This window comes from Microcaecilia unicolor, chromosome 5 (genome assembly GCF_901765095.1).
Source record: "Microcaecilia unicolor chromosome 5, aMicUni1.1, whole genome shotgun sequence".
NCBI lineage: Eukaryota > Metazoa > Chordata > Amphibia > Gymnophiona > Siphonopidae > Microcaecilia > Microcaecilia unicolor.
In genome coordinates, this window is record NC_044035.1 from 208,372,332 (window position 1) to 208,388,046 (window position 15,715).

General features: G+C 43.7%; 1 protein-coding gene across 1 annotated transcript in view; it reads right to left on the minus strand.

The window, feature by feature from the left end:
* Positions 1 to 5,265, minus strand: part of FAM192A (family with sequence similarity 192 member A) — a 536,729-nt gene extending 531,464 nt beyond the window's left edge. Inside the window, exon 1 of the mRNA XM_030203727.1 lies at positions 4,846 to 5,265. The gene's annotated coding sequence lies outside the window, so the exon portion shown is untranslated. The remainder of the gene's footprint in view (positions 1 to 4,845) is intronic.
* Positions 5,266 to 15,715: the final 10,450 nt, after the last annotated feature.

The following is a 15,715-nucleotide window of genomic DNA, read 5'->3' on the forward strand; positions in this document are numbered from 1 at the left end:
GTGTCCCAGTGAGCAGCTGCAATAAACGTTGAAATAAACGTTGAAATAAACGCCCTTAAGGACGCTCAAAATTTTTTATTTTTTTTTAAACGGAGCCAGCGGGAGGGGGGAGAAAAGGAGGGACCTGGCACCACCAGGTTTGCACTTGCTCAAGAAGAGCCCTCAACCCCAGGTACTCAACAAAACCTAAAAATTAGGCTTGGAGACCTAGCCAGAGCTGCTGCTGTGTGTGACCACCACCTGCTGAGATAGAGAACATACTGAGGAGTTTCCGGCAGCACATGACCACTTATAGGGAGGCAAAAGGATTGCTCTCTATCTCCACCTGCTGGTAGATGGACACAACCCACCAGTCTATGGATTGATCAGCATGATGATATGGAAACAGGATTTCAAAACAGACCGGACTGGAAGGAAACTGAAAGCAAGCAGGGCAGACATAAGCAGGAGGGGTACTGAAGCTGAAGCCAACCAGCCCCAACAGAGGAAATACAGATACTATACAGGGAGGAGGACTTTACGACAAGCTTAACTAACCAGGGTGGGGCAGAAGCCCAAGGAAACAGGGAACTAGGATACAGCAGTGCCCACAATCAAAAAGCATGGTAGAAGTGCTAACTGCACAAGGGGTTCAAGGTTCTCAGACAGGAGGGAAAGGAAACCAACAGCAGCCAGGATTCAGAAGTGCCCACAGGCACCTAGACAAAAACAGGGCTGCAGTGTTAACTGCACACGGGGTTCAGGGTTACACAGGCAGGAAGGAAAGGGAGCCAACAGAATAGGATTCCAGATACAAACAAACAAGGAATACAAACTAGGAACATAACCTATGAAGCAAGACAAGGCAGAGGTGGTCACTGCACCAACACTGACCTGGACCTTTGGTGTTTGCAAAGGCCCTGAATGGAAGACCACTTCCTTATCAAGGGCCTGCCTGATTATGTCACAACTACAGGACTCAGGCAGAAAGCATATTGAAGCAGAGAGAGGCTCAACACACACAGGTGCAGTATAATGGAGTAATTAGAGCCACGCTGGAAGAAGCCAGCGCACAGAGACAGAGGCAGAGCTAACTCTGGCAACAAACACAGATGCAGTATAGTGAAGCAATTAGAACCATGCTGGGAGCAGCCAGCATACAGAGACAGAGCTAACTCAGGAAGGACAGACAGAAGCCAGCTCAGAAGTTGACCCCCAGAAATAAGTCTGAGAGGGGTCACGACCACAATCGTGACACAGTTATAAATCCAGGTTATTTCACAAGCAAAGAGAATCAAAGATCAAAGGCTTCCAGCAACAGAGAAACAAATGGCTGTACTTTGCACTTCTATGTGAATTTCTTTGGAAATTTAATGCAGAGAGAGTTAATGGTTGACTTTAGTTTTAAGGAATCAGACTCAGAATTTTATAGTTATGTAGTTAAAATAAAACTTTAACTCACAGATTATAGGTATGAACTTTATAGCTTCTGGTTTTGATATCCTTGGATGGTCCAATTGATGCAGGTTGCTGTAGGCTTTTTCTTTGTTGACCAGGAGGAGGATTATATGTAAATATAGATCCAGCACCAATCACAGGGCATGAGGAGAGTTATTTGTAATATGGAGGGAAGATAAAAGTTTATTTTCTCCAGCCAAAATAAAAGTTCAAAGTAAAATTGAGGACTGGTGCCTCAACACAGGCTGAGCAGAAGTCAGTAAAAGTTTGTGTTGTAAATAAGCAAAAAGTGTATTATTTAATCTAAGTTGCAGAGCCTGATATGAACCCGGCCACCCAGTCAGGCAGCTGGAATTACAGCATTCATCAATACTACCATAGGCACAAAAAAAAAAAAATCCATCCATTGCAACCAAACAGTGTAAACCCCACTCATGGAATAACTGAGGATCAAGAATGGAAACATAATAAAATGTACTTATCCGCTTCATTCTTCCATCTAGTGAGAAGCAACTTCCTTGCAATGAACGCCAAAACAGTCACTTTATAAATAGAAGCAAATTCAGCTATAGCACATAGTCCCAACAATATCCCGACAAAGATCTTCGTTTTAACAGCTTTTTTTTCTGGGTTTTTTCAAATGTTTTTGAGTTTGGCTTTGCTGACGTCAAATTCCAGGAGTGTGTCATTGCCTGAAATTCATATCCGTTCAACTTTGCTAGTTTCTCTGGTTTTTGAACAAGACCTTAATTCAATTATGAAACTATACTTTAAAAATGCTCAAAAAACCTTTTTGGGATCTCGCTTGTGGATCTACCCAGATGTCACTAGATTTACTCAGGAAAAAAGAAGAGAGTTTCTGTTACTGAGAGATGAAGTTAAAGCTTTGGGAGCTAGCTTTTTGCTAGCCTATCCATGTAAATGTCTAATCAAATACTTGGATAATAAGTACATTTTCTATGAACCTGAACAATTGAAAAGCTTTATTGGATCAAAGAAGATTGTCAAATGACCTCTTGGACTAAGGGAAATTATGAAGTATTGACTACCTGTGGGGCGGTCTAGGCCTTATTGCCTAAATAAGAAAAATACTTTGTTTTTTTGTTCTCCTCAAGTTTTTTGACTCCCCCCCAAGTGTTGGTGGTCTAAGATAGGAAAATATTGTTTCTACTGATATGAGAAATATTATTGTAATTTCTTCTGATTGATATTTCAATTCCGAGTTTTCTTTAACAAGTGTATCTTGTAATTATGTGAAATTATAAATAAATTAAAAAAAAAAAAATTCCAGGAGTGTGACTGCACATCCAGTGGACTACTAATTGTTCAATGCCTTTTTAAACCAGGCACCATTTTGTCAGTAGATAAGCACTGCATGAAGATTTGAGAGTTTTCCCCTGAAACAAACAGTTTAGTTGGCAAAACAATGATCTTTGTCATGATGTTGGGACTATGTGATGCTGCTGAATTTGCTTCTATTTATAAACTGCCTGTTTTGGCATTCATTGCAAGGAAGTTATGCTGCTCACTGGAATAGACGAAAGAAGCAGGTAAGTACATTTTATTATGTTTCCTGGTGCTTGATCCTCAATGTTATTCCATGAGTGGGTACACTAAGGGGCTCATTTTCAAAGCACTAAGCCTTACAAAGTTCCATAGTAACCTATGGAACTTTGTAAGGCTAAGTGCTTTGAAAATACGCTTCTAAGTACATAAGTAATGCCATACTGAGAAAAGATGAAAGGTCCATCGAGCCCAGCATCCTGCCTCCGACAGCAGCCAATCCAGGTCAAGGGCACCTGGCAAGCTATCCAAACGTACAAACATTTTATACAAGTTATTCCCGAAATTGTGGATTTTTCCCAAGTCCATTTAGTAGTGGTCTATGGACTTATCCTTTAGGAAACCATCCAACCCCTTTTTAAACTCTGCCAAGCTAACTGCCTTCACTACGTTCTCCGGCAACGAATTCCAGAGTTTAATTATGCGTTGGGTGAAGAAATATTTTCTCCTATTTGTTTTAAATTTACTACACTGTAGTTTCATCGCATGCCCCCTAGTCCTAGTATTTTTGGAAAGCGTGAACAGACGCTTCACATCCACCTATTCCACTCCAATCATTATTTTATATACCTCTATCATGTCTCCCCTCAGCTGTCTCTTCTCCAAGCTGAAAAGCCCTAGCCTCCTTAGTCTTTCTTCACTGTTTAGTTGTGATGGAGTTTTTTTTTCCTATGATAGTATTGACAGCTTTACATTATTTATTAAGTGGCTGTTACTTAAATTTGAGGCTTTTCTCCATCTTAAAGTGTACAACAGTGTTTCTCCTCAGGGGACAATGCGTGGTCTAGCTATTTAGTAGCAAGCATTTTTGTAAGTCTTGCGCATGCTATGACAGCAATGAACCTCACTGTAAACCAAGGTATGTGGAGTATAATCTCAGTCTCTTAAATGTACTGCTAACGCTTGCCATAGTACTTGTATCATGCCAAAGAGGGCATCTTTCTGGAGTTACATGTAGAGGCAACTTATCCAGGTCCACTTAAAAGTTGTTTTTGATCAAGCCTGTGGCACACAAAACAATGAGGTGGAAATATAACAGAAATATTTCCCATTTTCTTGGCCTCAGACTGCATTTCTTGGTACTTGTGGAAATATAACAGAAATATTTCCCATTTTCTTGGCCTCAGACTGCATTTCTTGGTACTTGAGGGTTTTCTTTCTCTCTCTCCATGCGATTCACCGAGTAATCACTTGGGACCAACTCTATAACCCAGCGGTTCCCAAACTTGGTCCTGGAGGCACCCCCAGCCAGTCGAGTTTTCAGGATATACACAATGAATACGCATATGAAAGATTTGCATGCAAATATCTCATGAATATTTGTTGTGAATATCCTGAAAACCTGATTGGCTGGGATGCCTCCAGGATCAGGTTTTGGAACCACTGCTATAACCAATGCCCTTCTGATGTTTTTCTTTTATCACTACTTCCATTTTTTTGGTATGCAGCCTTGTATTAGTCCAAATGGGGGCATCCCAGATGATCATAATTTCCTTTTCCACAGTTCTCTTAGGGTCATGAATCCAATACTTTTCTGATACACTGTTGTAATGCTTCCTATTAGGCCACATTACTCTTCTGTTGGGAGGTTTGCTTATGAAAACACTGGCCAGAAACCAGCACTATGGTTCAAAGTAACTCAAAGAGAAGAGAACCTCCAAACGAGTAGACACATTCCTCACTGGGACCCTGTGTCATGCGTATAGTACTACCACTCACCTCTCTCACCCAAGGATAGGGCAAAATATACTGGAATTAGGCAAATAAATGTTTTTAAACAAACAAAACAACAACAACAACAACACAGACATAAAAACTGCTTGCGAAGGGTGTACCTTTACTTACTTTTGCATAGGATATTCTTAAAGGTTGTCAGAATCACAGGACGCTGTTCCAGGACCTTGCTGGCCCAAAGTTTGTTAGAGAAATGAGATGCCCTTGTCCCAAGACAACGAAGAACAAGAAAAACTAAATTAGTACAGGGCGAAAGCACCAGTTACTGCAGTGAGCAGCAGCGCCAGCAGTGGACAGTGCTGCACAACTACTCGTCCGGAAAGAAACAGGAGTAAGACCGTAAGACAGCGTTTTCTGGAAAACGTGCGCCACGCGAAGCAATGGGAAAGTGCAAGGGAAGCTGCTCCTGTCCTTATAAGAGCTTACACACAATACAACAAGAGACTAGCCTGAGTTTTTGCTGGGCTGCTGTTTACTGTTTCAAACGAGGTGAAGGCCCGTGACGGAAGCAACCCCGACAGGTCACAGTGTTGCATAGCATGTGATCCGGTAGGAAACTCGGGCTGAGAATGCTTCTAGAGAAAGTGTCCCCAGACAGGAGTTGTATACAGCGGCGCAGCAGGAATGGGAACACAGTCAGTGTGTGACACCTAAACGAAAACCAGAGTGTGGAGTAGGGACTTTAATTTGCAGCCCATGGTGTTAGTGGTAGATTGGAACTGTAGGGATTCAACTTCCTAGAAGATGCAGGCAATGCCAGTATGTTAATTAATTTATTTATTAGGATTTATTTACCGCGTTTTTTAAGGAATTCACTGAAGGCGTGTACAATAAAAATAAATCAAACATGAGCAATAGACAATTACAGTAATAAAAATATTCAATTGATTTTTTCTTCAGTACAGAATATAATTTAAATCAGAGGTAAGACTGGAGAACAATTAGGGCTGTGATGAACAATCAGTCCTATTATTACAATGGTTAACAATGTACATAAGTACATAAGTAGTGCCATACTGGGAAAGACTAGGGTTACCATTTTGTGTCCTCTGAAAAAGAGGACACATGTCACGCCCCCTGCTCCGCCCCGTCACGCCCCTGCCCCACCCCTTTTGGATCCTCGTTCCGCCCCCTATTCCCCTCCCCTGTCACATAGTCCCCGTCCACGTCACATACTCCCCCCCCTCACTTACTATCTAGCCCTGGTGGTCTACCACCTCATTTTGAACTAAAGGTTCACATTATGACATTATGAGACCTTTTCCCCATATCTATCTTAATCTATTGAGTTGATCTTCAAGAACTTGTCCAAAGCTTTCTTAAAATCAGTTACACTGTTTTTACCATATTCTTCAACAATAAGTTCCAAAGTTTAACAAGATGTTGAGTGCAAATAAATGAAATTATATTAAGTGGACTAACTTTGTAACTTTATTGATGTCCCCTTATTTGTATTTACCTGTTCAGCTCCTCCAGAGATTTTATTACCATGCAACATTCTGTGCCAGAACTCGTCCCCTCCCTCATGGTCTGCCAACTCTTCTTCTCTCTTCCACTTCCCTCCACATCCGCGATCCGGTACAATAACCCTGAATCTCAAACTCCTTCTCCCATCCTACCTTCAAACTCATATATATTTGAGATTGCCCATCAACATCAGTCACCAGCCTCCGCAGCAACTCCTGCCGTTTTTCTTCTCCGAATCCGGCGCTCCGCCCCTTCTCTGACATAGCCTCTCCGAGGAATTTAGGTTGAGATGAACCTCCTCCTTGGCAACAGGAAGTAGGACAGAAAGGGGCAGGACGCGACACCAGAGAACAAGAAGGAAAGCTGTGGGGATGACGTCAAAGCACTGAAGCCGAGTAGGTTTATCTCTCCCTTTTCATCCCCTCTGCGCAGCCGTCATCCCCAAGGAGGTTGGTTAAAACGGGAGACGAAGTGAGCCTATCAAGTCCGTTGTATGAGAATGCCAGTAGGCGGAGCTTGCCGCGATTTTAGTACACCCAAAACAGCTTGTTTTATTTAGGGGTTACCATTCGTCCCGACGAAACCCGGACAAATCGGGGAAATGCGGAAATCCGCCCGGACTCCCCACGGCACCCTCAAAAAGAGGACATGTCCGGGGAAATCCGGACGAATGGTAACCCTAGGAAAGACCAAAGGTCCATCTAGCCCAGCATCCTGTCACCGACAGTGGCCAATCCAGGTCAAGGGCACCTGGCACGCTCCCCAAACGTAAAAACATTCCAGACAAGTTATACCTAAAAATGCGGAATTTTTCCAAGTCCATTTAGTAGCGGTCTATGGACTTGTCCTTTAGGAATCTATCTAACCCCTTTTTAAACTCCGTCAAGCTAACCGCCCGTACCACGTTCTCCGGCAACGAATTCCAGAGTCTAATTACACGTTGGGTGAAGAAAAATTTTCTCCGATTCGTTTTAAATTTACCACACTGTAGCTTCAACTCATGCCCTCTAGTCCTAGTATTTTTGGATAGCGTGAACAGTCGCTTCACATCCACCCGATCCATTCCACTCATTATTTTATACACTTCTATCATATCTCCCCTCAGCCGTCTCTTCTCCAAGCTGAAAAGCCCTAGCCTTCTCAGCCTCTCTTCGTAGGAAAGTCGTCCCATCCCCACTATCATTTTCGTCGCCCTTCGCTGTACCTTTTCTAATTCTACTATATCTTTTTTGAGATACGGAGACCAGTACTGAACACAATACTCCAGGTGCGGTCGCACCATGGAGCGATACAACGGCATTATAACATCCGCACACCTGGACTCCATACCCTTCCTAATAACACCCAACATTCTATTTGCTTTCCTAGCCGCAGCAGCACACTGAGCAGAAGGTTTCAGCGTATCATCGACGACGACACCCAGATCCCTTTCTTGATCCGTAACTCCTAACGCGGAACCTTGCAAGACGTAGCTATAATTCGGGTTCCTCTTACCCACATGCATCACTTTGCACTTGTCAACATTGAACTTCATCTGCCACTTGCACGCCCATTCTCCCAGTCTCGCAAGGTCCTCCTGTAATCGTTCACATTCCTCCTGCGACTTGACGACCCTGAATAATTTTGTGTCATCGGCAAATTTAATTACCTCACTAGTTATTCCCATCTCTAGGTCATTTATAAATACATTAAAAAGCAACGGACCCAGCACAGACCCCTGCGGGACCCCACTAACTACCCTCCTCCACTGAGAATACTGGCCACGCAATCCTACTCTCTGCTTCCTATCTTTCAACCAGTTCTTAATCCATAATAATACCCTACCTCCGATTCCATGACTCTGCAATTTCTTCAGGAGTCTTTCGTGCGGCACTTTGTCAAACGCCTTCTGAAAATCCAGATATACAATATCAACCGGCTCCCCATTGTCCACATGTTTGCTTACCCCCTCAAAAAAATGCATTAGATTGGTGAGGCAAGACTTCCCTTCACTAAATCCGTGCTGACTTTGTCTCATCAGTCCATGTTTTTGTATATGCTCTGCAATTTTATTCTTAATAATAGCCTCCACCATCTTGCCCGGCACCGACATCAGACTCACCGGTCTATAATTTCCCGGATCTCCTCTGGAACCCTTCTTAAAAATCGGAGTAACATTGGCTACCCTCCAGTCTTCCGGTACTACATTAACCTCCCTAATTCTAGAAAGTTGTGCACGCAATATATAGAATAAGGTCTGTTGCTAGTAACTTAATAGATGGATTAGATGCTAATTGTCCTTCCTTAACAAACTATTATTGACTAGAATTGGTATTAGTCAGTGCTAATTGGCAGTTACATATGTAACTGCCCTTGGTTTCTGTTCTGTAAGTTGCAAGCTCAAATCTCAGAACACACAATTCTTAAGGGGGGCATGGATGGGTCAGGGGGCATGTCAGGCAGTTAGGCACATGTGTTATGAAATATTAGCATTTATGTGCCTACAGCTAGGTGTGAGCATTTACACCAGGCATCTGACTGGCATAAATGGTCATGCCTAAAGTTAAGGGCATAAATGCAGACTTCTGCACAGAATTGCAGTTACAAAATCCGCGCTTAGTGTGCATCATTCCATTGCCTAAATACAGAATTACCCCCCCCCCACACACACACACCAGGGCAGGATTTGGAGGGAAGAAGGATGAAACACAAACCTGGGCAGCAGGAAGTCAGTAGGTGTTCTATCGATGCCGGCACTTCTATACATGCCCAGTTCATGTATTTGAACTGAATATGTGCAGAAGTGCTGGTGTCAGAGGCTGGAGCAGCCTACCTGGTTTCCCACTTCTCAGACAACACGGGCAGGGCTCCAGTGGTGAAACTTCAGATGGCAGGGCTGGAGCATCTCCATCAGCAAAAGTATGATCGGGAAGAGGAGGCTAAGCTGCGGGCTGGGGGGGGAAATGGGACTGAGAGGAAATGCTTGGCCCTACCTCTCCACCCCCAAATCAACTTCTGGCCCTGATATATGCATTTACATCAAGTGTTTACCTGATAGCTGTTTATTAGTTAATATAGTTGATCCTTTTGGGGGTCAAGGAATCTTAATAATCAGTACTGGGAAGGGTGAAGAAGGATAGAAAGTACGTGAAAGGAGGGGATCTCAAAGGACAGACATGAAGAAGGAATCTCAGAGGAGACTGAAAGAGGATAGAGGAAGCAGAGAGCAGAGGAAGGAAGAAGAAAGAGAATGCTGAGAGGAGATGAAAAGGAATGAGAAGGTAGGTCAGAGGAGGAGAAAGTGAAGTTACTCACCTGTAGCAGATATTCTCCAAGGACAGCAGGACACGCATTCTCACATATGGGTGATGTCATCTGACAGAGCCTGGGCAGAGACCTTCCAATAACTTTTCCAGAAGCCTTTAGAAGACTGCACAGTGCATGCACATGCACCTTCCCACCCCTCTGGGCTGGGAGGGACTACTCAGGAAGGACCAGGTTCAGGCTGAGCTCTAGGCAACTGGCGGTCCAAAAGGCAGCGTCAGGTTTGGGCACAGGTCAAGGCATGCAGCGATCCAAAAGGCAGCATCAGGTTCAGGCACAGGTCAAGGCAGGTGAAGTCAGCACGAAGAAATGCACAAGGTAAATCCAACAAGGTAGTAGCTGAGGCAAAGAGGCAGTGAATGGTACCTGGTTTTAAGTTGAAGGCGTCTGACGTCACTGTCCACAGGTACGCACCCATATGGCAGGCGCACCCAGACTGTACTACTACTACTACTTAGCATTTCTATAGCGCTACAAGGGTTACGCAGCGCTGTACAAGTTAAAACATGGGGAAGGACAGTCCCTGCTCAAGAGAGCTTACAATCTAAAGGTAACAAGCTATTAGGCATATTTTCAAAGCACTTAGCCTCCCAAAGTTCCATAGAAACCTATGGAACTTAGCCTCCCAAAGTGCTTTGAAAATATGCCTCTATGTAGTCAGTGTAGGTATCATGAATGGAGAAGGTGGTTAGGCGCCAAAAGCAAGGGAGAAGAGATGGGCTTTGAGTAAGGACTTGAAGATGGACAGGGAGGGCGCATGGCGTATGGGCTCGGGGAGTCTGTTCCAGGCATAAGGTGATGCGAGGCAGAAGGGGCGGAGTCTGGAGTTAGCGGTGGTGGAGAAGGGTACAGATAGGAGTGATTTGTCCTGAGAGCGGAGGTTACGGGTGGGGACATAGGGGGAGAGGAGGGAAGAGAGGTAATGGGGGGCTGCAGATTGAGTGCATTTGAAGGTCATTAGGAGAAGCTTGAACTGTATACGGTAGCGGATCGGGAGCCAGTGAAGCGACTTGAGGAGAGGGGTGATATGAGAGTATCGGTTCACGCTGTAGATAAGACGTGTGGCGGACTGTAGATGCGCCGGAATGTAGGCGCCCTGGAGGAAAAGGGATCTACACGCGTAGCATCTGGATCAACAGCGTCATGGGTGCGTATGTCTGGCTCCGCACGTAACACTCCAGGTTTGTGGCAGGAGGTGGACAGGTATGTGAGGATATGTGTCCTGCTGTTAACACCTGCTACAGGTGAGTAACTTTGCCTTCTCCAAGGATAAGCAAGACACAGTACACTCACATATGGGAATTCCTAGCTACTAGGCTGTTTGAAATTAAAACAAAGGAGAGAAACAAGGCCTGCAACAGGTTAAGGCCAAACCATATTTTTTAATGGCCTGAAACAGAAAGAAAAATAGGCTTGGAGGGTGTAGAGTTGGATTCTAGACCCTGAAAAGATTCTGAAGGACTGATTGACCAAACCAGCTGCCACATTGCATGTCGTGTGGACAAATGACCATGTTGCAGCTTTGCAAATCACCTCTATGAAGACTGACCTCAAATGGGGCTACTGACGCAGCCAAAGGTCAGTCTGGTCTGGGCATAAATAAAGGAGATGCATCTGCTAGTCAGATAAAATGTGTTAGTGATGGCTGCCCCATCCTGTTAGGGTCAAAAGAAACAAAAAGCTGTGTGGACTGTCTGTGGCTTTAGTCCACTCCAGATAAAAGGCCAAGGCTCTCTTGTAGTCTAAAGTACATGTTTTCACTAGGATGGCCTTGGAATTTTGGGAAGAATGTTAACAGAACAATTGACTGGTTAAGATACTTATACATAAGTGCATAAGTATTGCCATACTGGGAAAGACCAAAGGTCCATCAAGCTCAGCATCCTGTTGGCCAATCCAGGTCACAAATACCCGGCAAGATCCCCAGAATGTACAAAACATTTTATACTGCTTATCCCAGAAATAGTGGATTTTCCCCAAGTCCCCTTAGTAACGGTCTATGGACTTTTCCTTTAGGAAGCCATCCAAACCTTTTTTAAACTCCGCTAAGCTAACCGCCTTTACCACATTCTCTGGCAACGAATTCCAGAGTTTAATTACACATTGAGTGAAGAAAGTTTTTCTCTGATTCGTTTTACATTTACTACATTGTAGCTTCATCGCATGCCCCCTAGTCCTAGTATTTTTGGAAAGCGTGAACAGACGCTTCACATCTACCCATTCAACTCCACTCATTATTTTATAGGCCTCTATCATATCTCTCCTTAGCCGCCTTTTCTCCAAGCTGATAGAACTCCAACACTACCTTAGGAAGGAACTTAGGGTGTGTGTAGAGAACTACTCTGTTGTAACGATCAGTTATTAAGGCCTGGAGTTCACTACCAAGAATAAAACGTTTCAGGTCAAAACCTTCAGAGGGCAAGTATCAAATTGTTCAAAGGGAGCTTTCATCAACTGGGTGAAAATGATATTGAGATCCCATGACATCATGGGAGTCTTGTCTGGGGGCTTCAGTAATAGCAAGCCTCTCATGAAGAGGACAACTACACAGTAACACAGTAAATGACAGTTGATAAGACCTGCAAGGTCCATCCATTCTGCCCAACAAGGCAGCTAGAGCCACATTCTCCACTCTGTGCAGGTTATAGTCATTCATGCTTAAACACTGGTTGCAATTTGCCATCATGCCAACCACACATAGGGCAGTTAAATATGATGGAGTCTTGGAACAATATATGTTATAACCAAAGTATTGCTAACAGTATTTAAGTAGCTATTTAAGATGTCTTCCCCTTTCCCTTGAGTTGTACAGCACCCTCTCTCACAGTATATAATAAAATTATATACATTACTAGAGTTGCCAAATCTTCATTTGTCTTTTGCCAAATGCGGGACACAGACCGTAGAAGTCTGTTCAGCATTGGCCTCAATTCCCACTATTGTCCAACATAACACCTCAGCAGCCAAGTTGCATTTCCATTCTCTTTCTATTTAGGCGTCGCCTGTGTTTACCCCATGCAATTTTGAATTCTCTCACCGTTTTTAACTCCATCACCTCTCCTGGAAGGGTATTACAGGTATTCACTACCCTCTCTGTGAAAAAATATTTCCTGACATTATTCCTAAGTCTATTGCTATGCAACTATCTTCTACCATCCCAACATCTCTGGAAGAGGTTTATATGTATATTAATACCTTTCAAATACTTGAATGTCTTCATATGTTCTCTATCTCTCCTTTCCTCTAACATATACATGTTCAGGTCTTCCAGTCTCTTCTTTTGGCACAAACCCTGAACCATTTTTGTTGCCTACCTCTGGACTGCCTCAATTCTTTTTAAGTCCAAAGAGAAATATAGTTTCCAAAACTGGACACCAAGTAGAAGATGAATGCAAAAATCCCACAGGGAAATAACTGGAGACAAGAGAGTAGGAAATGGTGGAAGACTCTGCAGACAGTGGGACTTGCGATGAAACAACACTTTATTGGTACAAATAGTCCTTGAGCTGTACAAAAATCTCTTCTTTCATAAAAGAATCTTTTATGAAAGAAGAGTGTTTTGATTCTTTTATGAAAGAAAAGTTTTTGTGTACAGCTCAAGGACTATTTGTACCAATAAATTGTTGTTTCATTGCAAGTCCCATTGTCTTTAGAGTCTTACTCCGTTTCCCACTCTCTTGTCTTCTGAAACTGGACACAATACTCCAAATGGGGTATCATCAACAACATGAACAGGGGCATCAACACGTCCTTTCTCTTGCTGCCTAGCATTCTTCTGGCAACAGCCTTCACCTTCACATTGTTTTGCCGCCATGAGATCCTCAGACGCTTTCACCCCAGGGTCTCTCTCCTGATGTGTGGGTCAGCCTCTTGCCCCCTAGCGCATACTGTTCTCTTGGATTTCTACATACCAAGTGCATCACTTTGCACTTCTTCACATTAAATTTAAACTGCAGATATTAGACCATTCTTCTAATTTTTGTAGATCCCTTCTCATGTTATCCACTCCCAGATTGTCCACTGTGTTGCAAATCTTGGTATCACCAGCAAAAAGACAAAGTTTTCCTTCTAACACTTCCACAATGTTGCTCACACACACACACACACATATATATATATATATATATATACTGTATATATATATATATATATATATATATATATATATATATATATATATATATATATATATATATATATATATTGTAAGGAGGAGGTAGAAGGAAGGCAGAGAAGAGCTGATAGTGACAGTAAGCGAGGAAAGGAGAAAAACCCTCAGAGGGGAAAAGGGAGTAGGAGACTGATGAAAAGGGACGAGAACTACAGAGCCCAGTAACACTTGCAAGGGAGGAGGGAACAAGAGAAACAGTACCACAACTCCCAGCAGGTAGTAGAGTCAGGGGGTGATTGAGAGATGGAGGATAATCAGGGGGAGGAGCAGCACCTGGGAGAGAGGGTGGGGGAAGACTCCATGGAGTGGGAGGAGATTGAACTAGGAGAGGAAAGTGAAAAGAAAGAGGTTGGTGAGGAGCAAATTGAGTTATTTTGCTCAGGACAAAGAGAGGTGGAAAAGGAAGAGACTGCAGAGAGAGAGAAGCCAGAGATTTGGGGGCCGCTAAGTGACAATGCTTAGATGCGGTCTGGCTTTGTGGAACTGTGGGAATTAATTACCTGAAGGAGGTCAGTCTGAACATTTGTGGGAGGTTGTCAGAGTGTTGGTGTCTGGCAAATGAGGGTGGTGAAAATGCCTCCAACTCCTAGGCAGTAGAAGAAAGGAGAGGAGGAATAGACATCCACAGGTTTATCCCAAGTTGTTAGCGAGTTCTAAGACTGAACTGTTCTGAACTGTTGTTGATTGCTGTGTGTTGGAGAAGTGAAGCAAAGTGCATAGAGGCCAGCAGCTGTAGTACAGCGGACATACTGTTTTCCCGCTGGTACCGCTGTGGAATAAAGTACTCTGCAGAATAAGTATAATACTGTGAATAATTACTTTTTGAAAGTGAGCAGAAGCAGTTCCTCTTAGGAGGTGGATTAGCCCCAATTGTGTGGGTGAAGGCGGACAGCACGGAGAGGTGTTAAGTCGCGAGCAGACAGCACGGAGAGGTGTTGAATAGAGAGCGGACAGCACGGAGAGGGGTCGGATCGAGAGCAGACAGCACGGAGAGGTGCATGCTGACAATATATATATATATATTGTAAGGAGGTTGGAGGGTCTAAGCAGCTCAGGAGGAAGTATGGGGCCAGATTATGTAGATAGTGATGAAGGAAAAGCAAATTTGCTAAATAGATACTTTTGTTCTGTTTTCACAGAAGAAAATCCTGGAGCAGGACCGCGATGGACTGGAAAAAGTACAAATGATAGTGGAGTGGATACAGCATCATTTACAGAAGAGAGTGTGTATGAACAACTTGTAAAGCTAAAGGTGGACAAAGCCATGGGACCGGACGGGATCCACCCCAGGATATTAAGGGAGCTCAGAGAGGTCCTGACGGGTCCTCTTAAAGATTTGTTTAATAAATCCTTGGAGACGGGAGATGTTCCGAGGGATTGGAGAACGGCAGAGGTGGTCCCTCTTCACAAAAGTGGTGATAGGGAAGTAGCTGGAAACTACAGGCCGGTAAGCCTCACTTCGGTTATTGGAAAAGTAATGGAAGCGATGCTGAAGGAAAGGATAGTGAATTTCCTGGAAACCAATAAGTTGCAAGATCCGAGACAACATGGTTTTACCAAAGGGAAATCGTGCCAAACGAATCTCATTGAGTTTTTTGATTGGGTGACAGGAGAATTAAATCAGGGACGAGCTATGGACGTAATCTACTTAGATTTCAGCAAAGCTTTTGACACGGTTCCCCACAGGAGGCTTTTAAATAAACTGGATGGGCTGAAGATAGGACCTAAAGTGGTGAACTGGATTAGGAACTGGTTGACGGACAGACGCCAGAGGGTGGTGGTGAATGGAGTTAGCTCGGAGGAGGGAAAGGTGAGTAGTGGAGTGCCTCAAGGATTGGTGCTGGGGCCGCTTCTGTTCAATATATTTGTGAGTGACCTTGCCGAAGGGTTAGAAGGTAAAGTTTGCCTATTTGCGGATGATACTAAGATCTGTAACAGAGTGGACACCCCAGAGGGAGTGGAAAACATGAAAAAGGATTTGAAGAAGCTAGAACAATGGTCTACGGTCTGGCAATTAAAATTCAATGCGAAGAAATGCAA